This window comes from Mirounga leonina, unplaced genomic scaffold (genome assembly GCF_011800145.1).
Source record: "Mirounga leonina isolate KUSES-001 unplaced genomic scaffold, KU_Mleo_1.0 Mir_129, whole genome shotgun sequence".
NCBI classification, from domain to species: Eukaryota; Metazoa; Chordata; class Mammalia; order Carnivora; family Phocidae; genus Mirounga; species Mirounga leonina.
This window is the reverse complement of record NW_023270323.1, coordinates 75,152,129-75,165,044: the sequence shown is the minus strand read 5'-3', so window position 1 is coordinate 75,165,044 and position 12,916 is coordinate 75,152,129. Positions and strand designations below refer to the sequence as shown.

Sequence of the window (12,916 nt, the reverse complement as noted above, 5' to 3'; positions counted from 1 at the left end):
AAGTCCCTTACTTGCCCCCTGAGCTCAACAGCGACGTGTCCCATTCCGATTTGGGGACGTGCCGCTGTGACGATGGGATTCAGGGGCACTGTGTAGGGAGGAAGGCTTTGGAATCGGGTCTGGAGTCTGGGCCTGGCTTGGTCCTTTAATAGTTAACCTTTCTGAACCTCCCTTTTCTCGTCTGAACGGTGCCTCTTGGGCTGTGAGTGAACGAGCTAGTAAGTGCAAAGCGCACAGCACTGTGCCCGACACCCAGCAGACGCTCCCTCGGGCTGCTGCACTACTGTTCGCGTGATCAGTAACCATTTTTGAGCCAGGGGAGGCTTTAGACATTCTGGAAAGCCAAGGGGAAAATGAGGCTTGACCCAGACCACACACGCAATGAGGGACTCCTGAGTGCAGTCCAGGAGGCCTTCTGGCCCCACTGTCCTCCCCGTGCACAGTGGGGGCTGTGAACCTCCTCCCCACCCCCCACCCCCCCAGTTACATGTTCAAGTGCAAGCTCCACAGCATTTCAAGATCTGGGCTGGTTTTTATTTTTTGTCAGCTTTACCGGGATGCATTTTTTAAAAAGATTTATTTTTGAGAGAGAGCGAGCGCCTGCGAGCACGGCGTGGGGGTGGAGTGGTGGGGAGGGGCAGAGGAGGAGAGAAGGAGAATCTCCAATAGCCTCCCTGCTGAGCACAGAGTCTGATGCGGGGCTCCACCTCACGACCCTGAGATCGTGACCTGAGCCAAAACCGAGGGTCAGACGCTTAACCAACCGAGCCACCCAGGCGCCCCTTTACCGGGATGCATTTAAGGCAGGATTGGGCAAATGTGGCAAAATTAAGGAAAACATATACTTAGGCTGTCATCCCGTCTGTTAACCCAAGGTTCTCGAGTTAGAACTTGCTGGCAGTAGCCGGCAGCAATGTGGCTGACAGCTAGCCCAGTGCCCATGCACCAGGGCAGGAGGAGGTGGCCTCTCAGTCCCCTCAAGCCCCACAGGGATGAAGAAACAAGGCCAGCTACGCGGGTTCTGATGGTCAGTGTCATGGAGAGATGTCTTCAGTGGTGCAGTTGGTGGTGGGAAGGGCTCCCCAGGTGTATAGTCACGCCTCTGGGTCTGGCGAGGGGCACAATCCGCAGACCATTCCCGAGGTCCCTGCACACAGACCACCTTTTGGTTTTGGCAGCTGCCTGCCTGACTTGGACTCAAACACAACACTGGAGCCCCGGGGACTTTAGAAACCAATGTAATGATATGTGTGTCTGGCTTTACAGCTTCATGTCTAAGTTGAGTGTAAGATTGAATTCTACCATATTCTGCCTGTTTCCATGCTGGTCTGCTGGGTCTGGCCCTCGGGTATCCCTGAGCCCGCCAGGGATGCATTGGGACACACCGCAGTTTTCGTATGGGACACCTTACTTTCTGGCATTGCCTGGCATTTGTCAGCCGTGCGCACTGCCGTTTTCCATGATGCTGCTGACAAGCAGGATTTGGGAGAAGATGGGCTGTATTGTTCGCTCCAAAAGGTGAAGACGTGTGACTGTCCCGGGCTGGGCCCTCCTTAACGTCAGGCACACTAGGCATCTTGTGGTCCGATGAGGAAGCCACAGCTCAGCACAGAGAGGGAGGCCAAGCAGGACTGGACCCAGGGCTGCCCCTCCCTCTGCACCGACTAGTCAGCCCAGCTAGACGTGGGCCGATGCAGAAGCCTAAGAATGCAGCAGCCGCTGACAGAGGGGCATTTATGGGAGAAAGGTTAAAAGATAGCAAAATTAATGTGGAGAACCCTGCATGACCACTTTGCAAAATCACACGGGGGTCTCCACACTGATTTTGCTTCAGGCGAGTACAGGCGGCTTGCTCCCGTGGGGCAGGAAGGTAATCTGAGGACAGAGGCTTTCAAGGACCCCGGTTCCCAGTCCTCTGTTGAAACCCGCCTCACAGTATGCTTGTGAGAATAAGCTCATAAAAGTCAAGGTCAATAGCATTTTGACAGGCCTGCAGACTTTCATGAATATTTCTGAAAAGCTCTCATCCTAAACATACTATTTCTCTTTCAGAGTTAAAACTTGAGCTGCCCAGGTCCTATTAAGACAATTTAATTTAATCCAAATTAAAGACCACTCAATTTAAAAATGGGCAAAGGATTTGAATAGCTATTTCTCTAAAGAAGATGTACAGGGGCACCTGGGTGGCTCAGTCAGTTAAGCCTTCAGCTCAGGTCGTGATCCCCGGATCCTGGGATCCAGCGAGGCATCGGGCTCCCTGCTCAGCAGGGAAGTCTGCTTCTCCCACCATCTGCCTGTCCCCCACCCCCGCTCATGCTCTCTCTCTCTCTCAAATAAATAAATAAAATCTTTAAAAAAAATTTTACTTTGAGAATCTCACTAGCCTGTAATTACCTCTCTTCTTCCAAAATAGATTTCTCGGAATTGCGGGGGGCGGGAGGGAAGCAGCAGTCTTTGATACAGATTGTTGTTTTCTTTAGATAGCACTTCTGCAGTTGAAGGAGGCAAGTTTTCAGAGATCAGAGGTTTTATCAAATTTGTCTCCATTAGTGAAAGCTATGGACCATGCATCTTCCTTCTTTATTCCACCACTGAAAACTGATCCTCCTGGCCAATGTTATTCTTTTTTGTCTCAGTGATGAAGCTGGACTCCAGCGCAGAGTAGATAACCGTACGTTGTTGACTCATGCCTAGATACGGAACCACCATCACACTGGTGGATGGGAAACTGGAGATCAATTATTATATTCATCTAAGAGAAAAGGCATATTCTATATATTTCCCTGTACTCTGTGGTCACTAGAGCTTAGCATATATTCAGCTTTTATTACCTTCTTCCAATTCAGCTTTCAAGAAATGGCTAACAGGCCTTCTAAGTTCTTTTCTACAAGGTGAGCCACAGAGGGCATGTTCTAGTTCTCATTTACTAGGTACCAAAAGTTTACCTTTTACACGGATTCCTAAATTACACATGGACAAGAGGTGGGTTGTGTAGTTCATCTTTGTCTTCATTCCAGAAAGCTGGATTTTGGCAGAAGAGTGGGTACACGTGAGAGAGCTTGCCACTCTCGGGGTCAGAAGACAGATCACACCCCAAGCCCGTAGCGGGATTTCACATCGAAAGAGATTCTGTTGGGAAGCTGTCTTGCGTGCACTGGGTTTTGCTTTTCCTCACAAACATGTTTGGACCTGGATCCTCCAGTAGCCCTGGGTTACTGAGCCCTCTTGTCACTGAAACCGAGGTAAGTCACAAGAACTAATGAGGTGATACGGGAGCGCCCACCCTGGGCCAGGCTCCATGCTGTCTTTAGGGAAGGGGAGACAAACCGCCTCGAGGCAAGCCCAGAAACATGTCATGGGGGCGTACTGGATGTGGGCCTGGGGTGGGGATGGGGGTGCTGGGTCATTAAAAGCCCCCCTGGATTGATTGTTAAAGGGGTTTCTCACCTACTTGCTGTATTAGGCCGTCTTTCTCCTCCTGCCACCGGACCCACTGTCACCTCCAGACCTCCACCCCCACCCACGTGGGAGGCAGCACGAGGTGATGTGCTCTCAGTGGGGCTCCATGTGCCAGAGTGAGACCTCCGCGGAATCTGACTTTGTGTCTCACTAGCTGCGGGCCCCTCCTGGGCAGGTTATGTAGCCTCCCTGAATCCTGGGGGCTCTTGTCGGCCGTACTGACTCCCGGGCTAGATAAGAGTGGAATGAAAAAGCAGCACACAGGTGTCTGCAAGTATTTCCCCTTCGAGGACATGAAGTATGCACAGCTGCAGGGTTCTCCACTGCTTGTCTGAGGCTCCGGCGACAGGCCCCACCCTCCGGGCCCCTGGCTCTTTCCAGTGCACACAGCTGTGCCATGACCAGCCAAGTCAAAGCAGCCATATCCTCCCTTCCGCGGCCCGGATCCGTTAGGCCTGGTTTTGAACTTCAAGTCAGTGGAATCCTACTGCATGTGCCCTTTCATGTCTGGCTCCTTCACTCAATGTTCTGTGAGATTCACCGTGTTCTCTGTAGCGGGAACGTACGCTGTCTTTATGGATGCCCAGCATTGATCCCTTCTGTCGATGACTCGCTCGTCTGGCCCCAGGGTAGCTGGATTTCTAGCGACATCGGTGTCCTCTGCGAGGCTCCTGGTGCAGGCACAGTGCTTTCTCCTTTCTGCTGAGTGTCTGCCGAGGAGCGGGATCACGGAGTCATCAGCTGCATTTCAACTTTAAGAGATGCGGCCCAATGGTTTTCCAGAGCGTTCTCACCAGTTCATAGGGCCACCCTCAGTGCATGAGGGCAAGTGAGTTTGTTTTGCCCAAAAGTGCACTGAAATTTAGTGCTTCTCAAATTACCATCTCTGTGTCTATCTTCTCAAAATAACTCTGCCACTCAGTGCTGTCAAGTCACTGGGGGTTGCTGCTAGATTATCAAGCGGCAGAAAACGCTATCTCCAAATTTTCACAACATATTTGTCTTGAGTGATGTTGAATCAGCACAGCAACCCCCCTCGTAAAGGATGACATCCTCGTAGATACTCTACCACTGCCCTTTTAGCATTTAAAGAAATTCAGGATCCTGCTTAGCTCACTTCCTAGATTTTTGAACTTCTGTAATTTGGGCTCAGACCTCCCTTCTAACTCTCCGTCTTGGGTACAAAGCAGTTGTACGCCCTGCTACACAGAGGTTTCTTTGTTTCGAGCGCAAAGACTCATCCAGTTCTTTTTGTGATGGGATCCAGGGAGGCTCTAATTTATTCCCTTTGACATAAACCATTAAACTGCCCCTTTGGTGGTTTAAGCTGTAATTGCTGAGTAAACGCCGATGTCAGAGTTGAAAGGTCGGACATGGCTCGGAAGGTCAGGCCTTGGCTGGGCCGCAGAGCGGGTACTGAGCTGCTGAAACACAGACTTTGCCGCTCTGACTTCCCGGGGACCTCAGGCCGACCTGTGCTGGAGGCCCGAGGTGGTCCGTATGTTAGATTTCCCCACTGGAGATCAAAGGTGGGCAAAGCCTCGGCTCTCCTGGCTAGTTTCCAACAGCACTGCTCTTGGGGCCTGGCATCAGCTTTACATCGGGATACTAATGGTAATGTTCTAGGGTCTCCCTGCTCTGACCAAGTAGATCCTGAACAGAGAGCTATTTTATAGCTAAAACGGAAACGGCCGTCCCTCTTCCAGGTTTCAGAAAAAAAAAAAAAAAAAGGTCAAGGCAACAGAACTTTCTCAATGTTAAGGTGTCCCTGCCTGGAGAATCGTCAGCCTCTTGGCATTTGTCACCATGCATGCGATTCTAGCTCAGATGCTATGGGAGTGGCCATAAACTTTTATAGCACTGGGTCATTTTTCAAATTTATCCATATTTCATGATATTCCACAAATGCACCTGGCACTCTATGATCTGGGAGTGGTTTTGATACTATTCAGTAGTTGAATAGCTGAGTAGTATTTGAACGAGTTTGAGAATCGTGGGTTAAGGGGCGCCAGTAGTTTCCAATCACTGTCATGACGGCAGGCAGTGATCTCAAGGCTCTCTGTGCCCACCTATGTTGGTCCCTGAAACCAGGCCTTCTTCCAGCCTCGTCAGGGCCCTGGTGCTGTGATTCGTGATGTGGCCTCGAGAACGGGGACTCTGCTCTCCACCACCAATCTCAGAAGGCTGGGATTTTATCCCCCTTGTTTTGCTTTTTTAACGTGAGGTTTCCTCAGGAGCTGTGGCCACGGCATTGGGGTGATGCCCAAGGAGGGTGTAGAGTCCAATGGACCCTCTGCGATCGAGGATTCGCCCTCCAGTACAACCTCGTAATGCCTTCATTTTCCTGAGGTTGGCAGGAGGATTTCCCTATGGCTCTGTTCGCATATTTGCTTTTGTGACTTTCAGGGCATCGGTCCTCATGTGTTGCGTGTCTTAAGGAATGACAGGCAGATTCTTACTGGCATAAAAGCAACCCCCAGTTTGCATTTCTGTACCATTGTCTGGCATGTCTTAAGACTTCATGCGAGGTACAGCAACTAGATTTTATCTCACCTATTGACACTAGTCAATTGGTGGTGATTTTCTGGTGGTCTTCAGGATGTGGAGGCCCTACCCTGGTGCTTAGGAAGGGTAAGAAATGCCGTGATTGATTAGCGATGTCTGCCATGGGTCCGGGCAGGATAGGGGCAATCAGGTCACCACATTCTCCCTTCCTGTGTCTAGCTGAATGAATGAAGCGGCCCAGCACCGCAGAGCCAGGATCCGGCAGGAATGAGCTCTGGGCACTCTGACTTTTCTACAGCTTATGTCCTGAGACACTGTGAGTCCTCAGAGCCAGCTTAGCGTGGCAGCTCAGAGTTGAGGCTCTGAAGCCAAACCTGCCTGGGTTCACGTCCACACTCCACTTCACAAGCTATGAGGCGGGGGGCCAAGACCCGGGCGATGAGGGGCCTTTCGGCTCTGACAAATAAGGTATGTACTCAGCAATTACAGTGAATCTACCAAACAGATCGTTTAATCCTTCTATCAAGGGACTAAAGTAAAGCTTCCTCAGATCCCTGAATAAAAAAGCTGCGTGCCTCAGTTTCCCTGTGTATAGAAGGGGAGTCGTGCTGGTGACGACCTCACATGGTTGCTGTGAGGATTAGTCCCTCCAGGTAAGGTGCTGGTCAAAGACAGCCACTGTTTCCATCAGCATCCATCCATCCTGCCGCTCCATAGCCTGACCTCTTCCTAAGGGAAGGCCACCAGCCTCACCCCTTCAAGGCTGCACTGCTGGGACCTGCTGCTGCCCCACTGGTACAGACCACGTGCCTTTCCGCACTGCCTAGATGCCACCTCCCCGATGACAGTGGGTCCCTCGTATGGAGTCGCCTACGTATTGTGCACAGTGCTAAGCCCTTTACATCTGCATCTACATCTGTATCTGTACATCTCACAAATCTTTCAACTAATCCAGGAGGGGGGTGTAATGCACCCATTTCATGGATGAGGAGATGCAGAGAGCTTAAGTGACTTGCCTCAGGTCACGTCAGGAGTAGCAGAATCAGGATGTGAACTCTGCCATCTCCTTGACATCATTGTTTTTTTCTCCTGATCAAATTTCCCTTTGGTCAGGAGCCCCCTCCTTGTTTCCACCTGCCTTTTCTTTTCTTTTCTTTTTTTTAAAGATTTTATTTATTTATTTGAGAGAGAAAATGAGATAGAGCATGAGAGTGGGGAGGGTCAGGGGGAGAAGCAGACTCCCTGCTCAGCAGGGAGCCCGATGTGGGACTCGATCCCAGGACTCCAGGATCATGACCTGAGCCGAAGGCAGTCGCTTAACCAACTGAGCCACCCAGGCGCCCCCACCTGCCTTTTCTTAGCATTGATGATTTAGATCATCATTATAAAGACATTCCACGTAAAGCTTTTTAAGCAAATGTCCAGGCCAGGGATTTCCAAGTGGTTTCCACAATGGGTCATGTGATCTCAAAGCCCCTTTCAGAGTTTTAGGCAATTTATGTACTTTGGGGTTACTGGATTTCTGAGTACATTTAGCCTGTATCCCTTCTTCTAATTAAGCTTTCAAGAAATGGCTAAAATAGGGCTTTTATGTTTCTTTACTTAGTGGAAATGCATGATAATGTGAGGTAGACTATAGTATTAAAAATACGTGGGTTTTCTTAAAGGAATAAAAAGAGCTTGTTTTATTTGATCACATGCACACCATTAACAGGCCAAATTCTGGGCACTGAATGATTTAGACATGTCAAGGACAAGACTGGCATTAACAGCCTGGAGGACTCTGGGCATCAGAGAGGGTAGTCAGCTGGGACACACCTCTACTCTCTAGGTTTGCAAGCCTGATAGAGGCTCTCAACTTAAATGTGAGCAATTAAAACAAGAGACTGTCCTCCCACAGAACACAATGGACCCAAATATTGCTCCCAAATTGGCCACAGAGCCAGAAATTTCAGGAATGCTTGGGGACACCTTCTAGGATTCCTGCCTACCTGGCCTCTCATTCTGGGCCAGTTCACCCCTACCCCCTCCTTCTTTTAGCTTTAGGAATGTTCCGTTTCCCTGTCCTGATCTTGTGGTTGAGCCGATCACCTCCCTGCTACCTGACCCACTAGCAGCTTGGAGGAAGCTTCTCCACTCTTCTCCCCAACACTGTAACCCAGAACACAGCACACTGCCTGTCCTTAGAGGTTCACGGGCAGCAGCTCTTGTCTGGGTAGCAGGGCTCTGGACTCCCACTGATTTCCCTTATCTAAGAATTCCACCTCTCACTGCTGTAGGAGGACGCGACCAGAGAAAACCCCAAAGTGACACAGATGCCGAGGGTCAGAAGCTGGTGTGCCCTGGTGTGGCAATGATCAGAGGGTGACAGCAGGCTCACCACCATCTCAGACACACGGTATCCTCAAAGCCGAGTCATGTGGGCGCTCCTGGAGCTATCCTCACCCAGACTTGATTGAAATCCTAGTTTCCTTCTAATCTTGTAAAATATTTCAGAGGAATTCCAAAAGGCTTCTTAAAAAAAAAATTGCACATGCATTTTATGATCATAACGGTTATTGCTATGGTTGTCATTACTGTTTTGCTTAGGCTGGTTAGGGCTGGTTTTAGTTGTGGTTAACTAAAAACCCTCTCTTGGTATAGCCAGCTGCCTAACAAACAGGCAGGGCATGACTAGGTCCATCTGACGAGGGTTCAGGTAGAATTATCATGTGGTACGTCCCCTAAGTGACTGAGCATTTTCCACCTGCCAGGACTTTCCAACTACACCCCACCCGGCGGACTCGTTCCCAACTCTGCCTTCACCACAAGCTACAAGTGAAGAAACACAAAACTAAACATAGGTATGAATGTGATCAGACTTAAAAGATAAACAGTAAAGTGACAAAAGCATAATGACCACAGATCTGATATTCAAAGGCATCCCTGACCTGTAAAAACAAGAAAAGAATGAAAATCCCCAAAGGAAAATGATGTACAAATAGATAATATGTGGAAAAAAAAAAAAAACTGTTAATAAAGAAAAGAAAATCAAAATGGCAGAAACGGGGTGTTTGGGTGGCTCATTCGATTAAGTGTCTGTCTCTTGATTTTGGCTCAGGTTCTGGTCTCGGGGTTGTGAGATTGAGCCCTGTGTTGGGCTTTGCATTCAGCACTGAGTCTGCTTGAGATTCTTTCTCCCTCTCCCCACCCCCCTATTTGCTCTCTCTCTCTAAAATATATAAATCTTTAAAAAATAAAAAACAAATAAAATGGTAGAGACACCCCTCTCCCATTATCACTTGGGAAAAATTTACCAAAATCATCAAGCCAGTTGTTGGTGCAAACGTTGAAGATGGTTTCTCCCACCTGCTGCTGGTGGGCGTGCAAAGTGGCGCAGGCTGCCCATTCGGGGGTTGTTTTCAAAGTAGTGATCAAAAGCCTTCAAAATGTTCATGCCTTTTTATGTAGTGATTCCAGTTCTACAGCTTTAATCAGGGAAACAGCTGTGCAGAAAGAGAAATCTATACTTCATTGCATTGCTTATAAAATTAAAAAACTTTTTTTTAACTGGCTTTCTTTTTGGAATGAAGGGCGGTATCCCAAGAGACACAAACGAACATTTACTGAGTACTTCCCATAGGCCAGGCGCTTTCCTCAGAGTTCTGCACGTCTGACCTCATTCCTGGACTTGCTCACCGTCTGGCTGGGCCCAGTGCAACAGCTACACGGCACAGCAGGAGGACAGAGCTGACTGGTCCGGACTCAGGGGGGCAGGTAACACAAAACCACTTAAGTAGCATTTGTTTCTTAAAAAATGATTTTTGGTGGTTTTTTTTGGCTCAGAAATCGGTGATGTCTCAGCAATGGACTAATAACGGAGGATAAAACTTATTGAGAACTTACTCTGCGTCAGACGCTGTTCTAAATGCTTTGCATGTATTGATACTTTTGATCTCTACCCAATCTTGTGAGGTAGATGCTATTCTTAACCCATTTTGCAAGCGAGGAAACTAAGGCAGAAGAGTGGATATGTGGCGTGCCCAACGTTGAGACAGCCAGTCATGGCAGAATCAGTAACGCCAGTCAGCCAGGCAGCTAGCTCCAGAGCTCGTGTTCTTACCTAGGTTAACCAGGGCTTGGCTGGAGTCAGGAATTGAAATGATGCTACCAACAACTCTTGGCTTGCATCTCAGAGCTTCCTTCCTAGGTAGCCTTCCTCCATGGGCAGCCCCAAGACCACATTGACTTCCCAGCTTATCATACCAACAAAGGAGGTCTTCCCAACAGCCCCAGCCCGAGTCCCAGGGACTGTCAGGTCCGGTTTGGGTCCGGGGTCCTCCCCTAGGACAGGCTTAGTCTCATGAGAACTCTGCAGGACTACTATAGAGAGCAGGAAAAGTAGCTTCTCAGAGGAAGGGATGTGTGTTCACAGTAAAGACCAGTCAACTGTGACCAAGGGTCAAGGTGAAAACCGGCCAATGAAATTCCTGCTACGTGCCAGGTGTTTGCAAGGCACTGGGCATCTCTGACCCATAAAAACAAGCAAAGAATGAAAATCCCCAAAGGAAAATGACGTGCAAATAGACAATATGTGGGGGAAAAAAACTGTTAATAAAGAAAAGAAAATTAAAATGGCAGAAACGGGGTGTTTGGGTGGCTCAGTCGATTAAGCATCTGAACTCTTGATTTCAGCTTAGGTCATGATCTCAGGGTCATGAGATCTTGAACCTGACTGAGACCTGATTGTGGGTGATATGGTTGTCACCCACAATCAGGTGGGAGAGCACAAGCGGAAGTTAAAATCACAACAAGAATCCTTTCTGGAGCCCATGGAGAAGGGAATAACTGATCAGGAGGTGAGCAGGATCTGGAAAGCCAAGTAAGTAGTAGTGACTAGTAACTACCTGCTTGGACGCATACCACATGCCAGACACTAGGCTAAGCGATCAGTACACATTTATCATCACTCTGCTACCTACTGTGTCACAGATGAGGACACTGATACTTAGAACAATGAAATACCTTGCCCAAGGACCCATCATGATGGAGCCAGGAATCAAAGGTCTATAAACACATTGGACATAACCAAGTTGCTAAGGAGAGCCAGCAAAGGTCATAGTCAATTTCATTTTTCCCCATAAGTAATTGACATTGAAAATGAAATCCCTTGGTTGGTAGCAATCTGATATGAGGTATCTATTAAGGTACACAGAACACACAGTTAAGAACTTATTTAACTGGCCCCAGCAATGAAAATACAGTCATTAAATACTGGACTTTTTCCAACCTGCTTTTAAGTATCATCATTATGGTGTATGAGTAGTGCCATTAAAAATATCAGGGGAAAAAGGCTAAAAGGACTTCAGATCCAAATACAAAGACCCTGAAACCATCAAAGGGGAAACCGGATCTGACCTGAACATACTACATATGGAAACCCTGGAATCACTGTGATGCTCTGGGGACTATTCAGTTACAAGGGAGACCCAGCACTGACCTTTTTGCAAGGAGACAATCAACAGAAGACTGTATTTGATAGGAGGAACTCACTTCCTGTTGACAAGGCTTCTAACCCTGTACAAGAGAGAGAAGAGGGGAGGGCAAAGACCTCGGCCGGCTCTGAACTGATGAACCCTGGCTCTTGAGGAGTCTGAAAAGAAAAAGAAAAAAGGAGGTATTGTGTACAAAGGCCATATGATCTGCCCAGCTGTTACATCCTTTGCTCCTTCGCTAGAAAAGCTGAAGGAATGACAGAAGCCAGCCAGCAGAAACTTGACATTCTCCTCTTGAATATTTATTACATCTCTTCTGCAAATACTCATGACATATAGAAGATACCGGAGTGCTTATTAATTCAAATTTTACTTCCCGGATTGCTTTCTGGGCTACCCACCCCCGTACTCAATCCACCTCAAGCCACTGTCCCTGCTGCCCACACGCCCAGCAGAGCACACCGCCCTTTATTTGGTGCCTCCGTAACCCCACATACAGTATTTCTATTACGGCCTTGTATTGAAATCAACTCCTCCACTAGATTCTAACTCACCTCCGTCGCCAGCACTTTAGCGGATGCAGCTGCTCAGAAAATGCTGACTGAATTAATAAAAAAACCCGCTTCTGTACATTTGTAAACACTGCACTACACTGTAGGAGTTCTCTGCCGTCGTCTTTGGTCCGGCAGCCGCGCAAGGGCAACGCCATGCCTTACTCATCTCTACCTGCATTGCGGAGCACGGGGTCTTAACAGTTCCCGGCAAGGAGCAGGTGCTCAGGAATCACGTTTCAGTGGTTACGCACAGAACTTCTCAACGCGTGATGCGTAGCACGGGGTAGGAGAGTAATGAGCCGGACTACTGCTAGAGAAAAGCCGGGGAGTTCGTGACACGTCTCTTTCTTTGGTTGAGGGGCGTGATGCGAAGCGGCAGGTCTCCGGGCAAGTACAAATTTGGCTCCCACGTTCCCGGCGGGAGCAATTTCTCACGAGTCAGGAGGGGGGGGCTAACATGAACCACACAGGGGTGCTCCCCGCTTAAACCCCACAACAGATCCAAGGTGTAGGCAGCTATAACCCCCGTGGTGCCGAAGAGGATCCAGGCCCAGACAGGTTTGTCTCTTGCCCAAGCCCATCCAAGCGGAAGGGGTCAGGCCCGAGGCTCGGCAGCAGGCACCTGGGACAGGCCGGCTGGCCTCTCGTCCTCCCGGGGCTGCCTTTGGCCCTTTCAAGTCTAGCCGGGCGACTCCCGAAGAGGAGGCGCAGAGCAGACGCCGGGGTGCTAGGACGCTTTGGGAACAGGGCAGTCGGAGGAGGCTCGGGCCGCAAAGAGCCGAGGGAAAGAGGCGCCGCTGAGCCGCGCCCCCTCGCCTGGCACGCGTTCGGCGGCGTTAGTAAGCTTGGTCCTTCTGGGCATCCGTAGGCCGGAATCCACTTGCGGGCGCTTCGCAGGGAGGGGCAGGATCGGTATTTTGAAAT

At 49.2% G+C, this 12,916-nt stretch overlaps 1 long non-coding RNA gene across 2 annotated transcripts; it reads right to left on the bottom strand.

The window, feature by feature from the left end:
• Window positions 1–544: 544 nt before the first annotated feature.
• LOC118010716 lies at window positions 545–12,891 on the bottom strand. Of its 2 annotated transcripts, XR_004679308.1 has the most exons (5): window positions 11,993–12,891; window positions 11,444–11,596; window positions 9,666–9,667; window positions 9,261–9,449; window positions 545–1,147 (listed from the first exon to the last, which is right to left on the bottom strand). It is a non-coding gene; the product is annotated as an uncharacterized LOC118010716 (long non-coding RNA). The 2 variants fall into 2 exon arrangements; XR_004679307.1 differs by lacking the exon at window positions 545–1,147 and having other exon boundaries at window positions 9,184–9,449.
• Window positions 12,892–12,916: the final 25 nt, after the last annotated feature.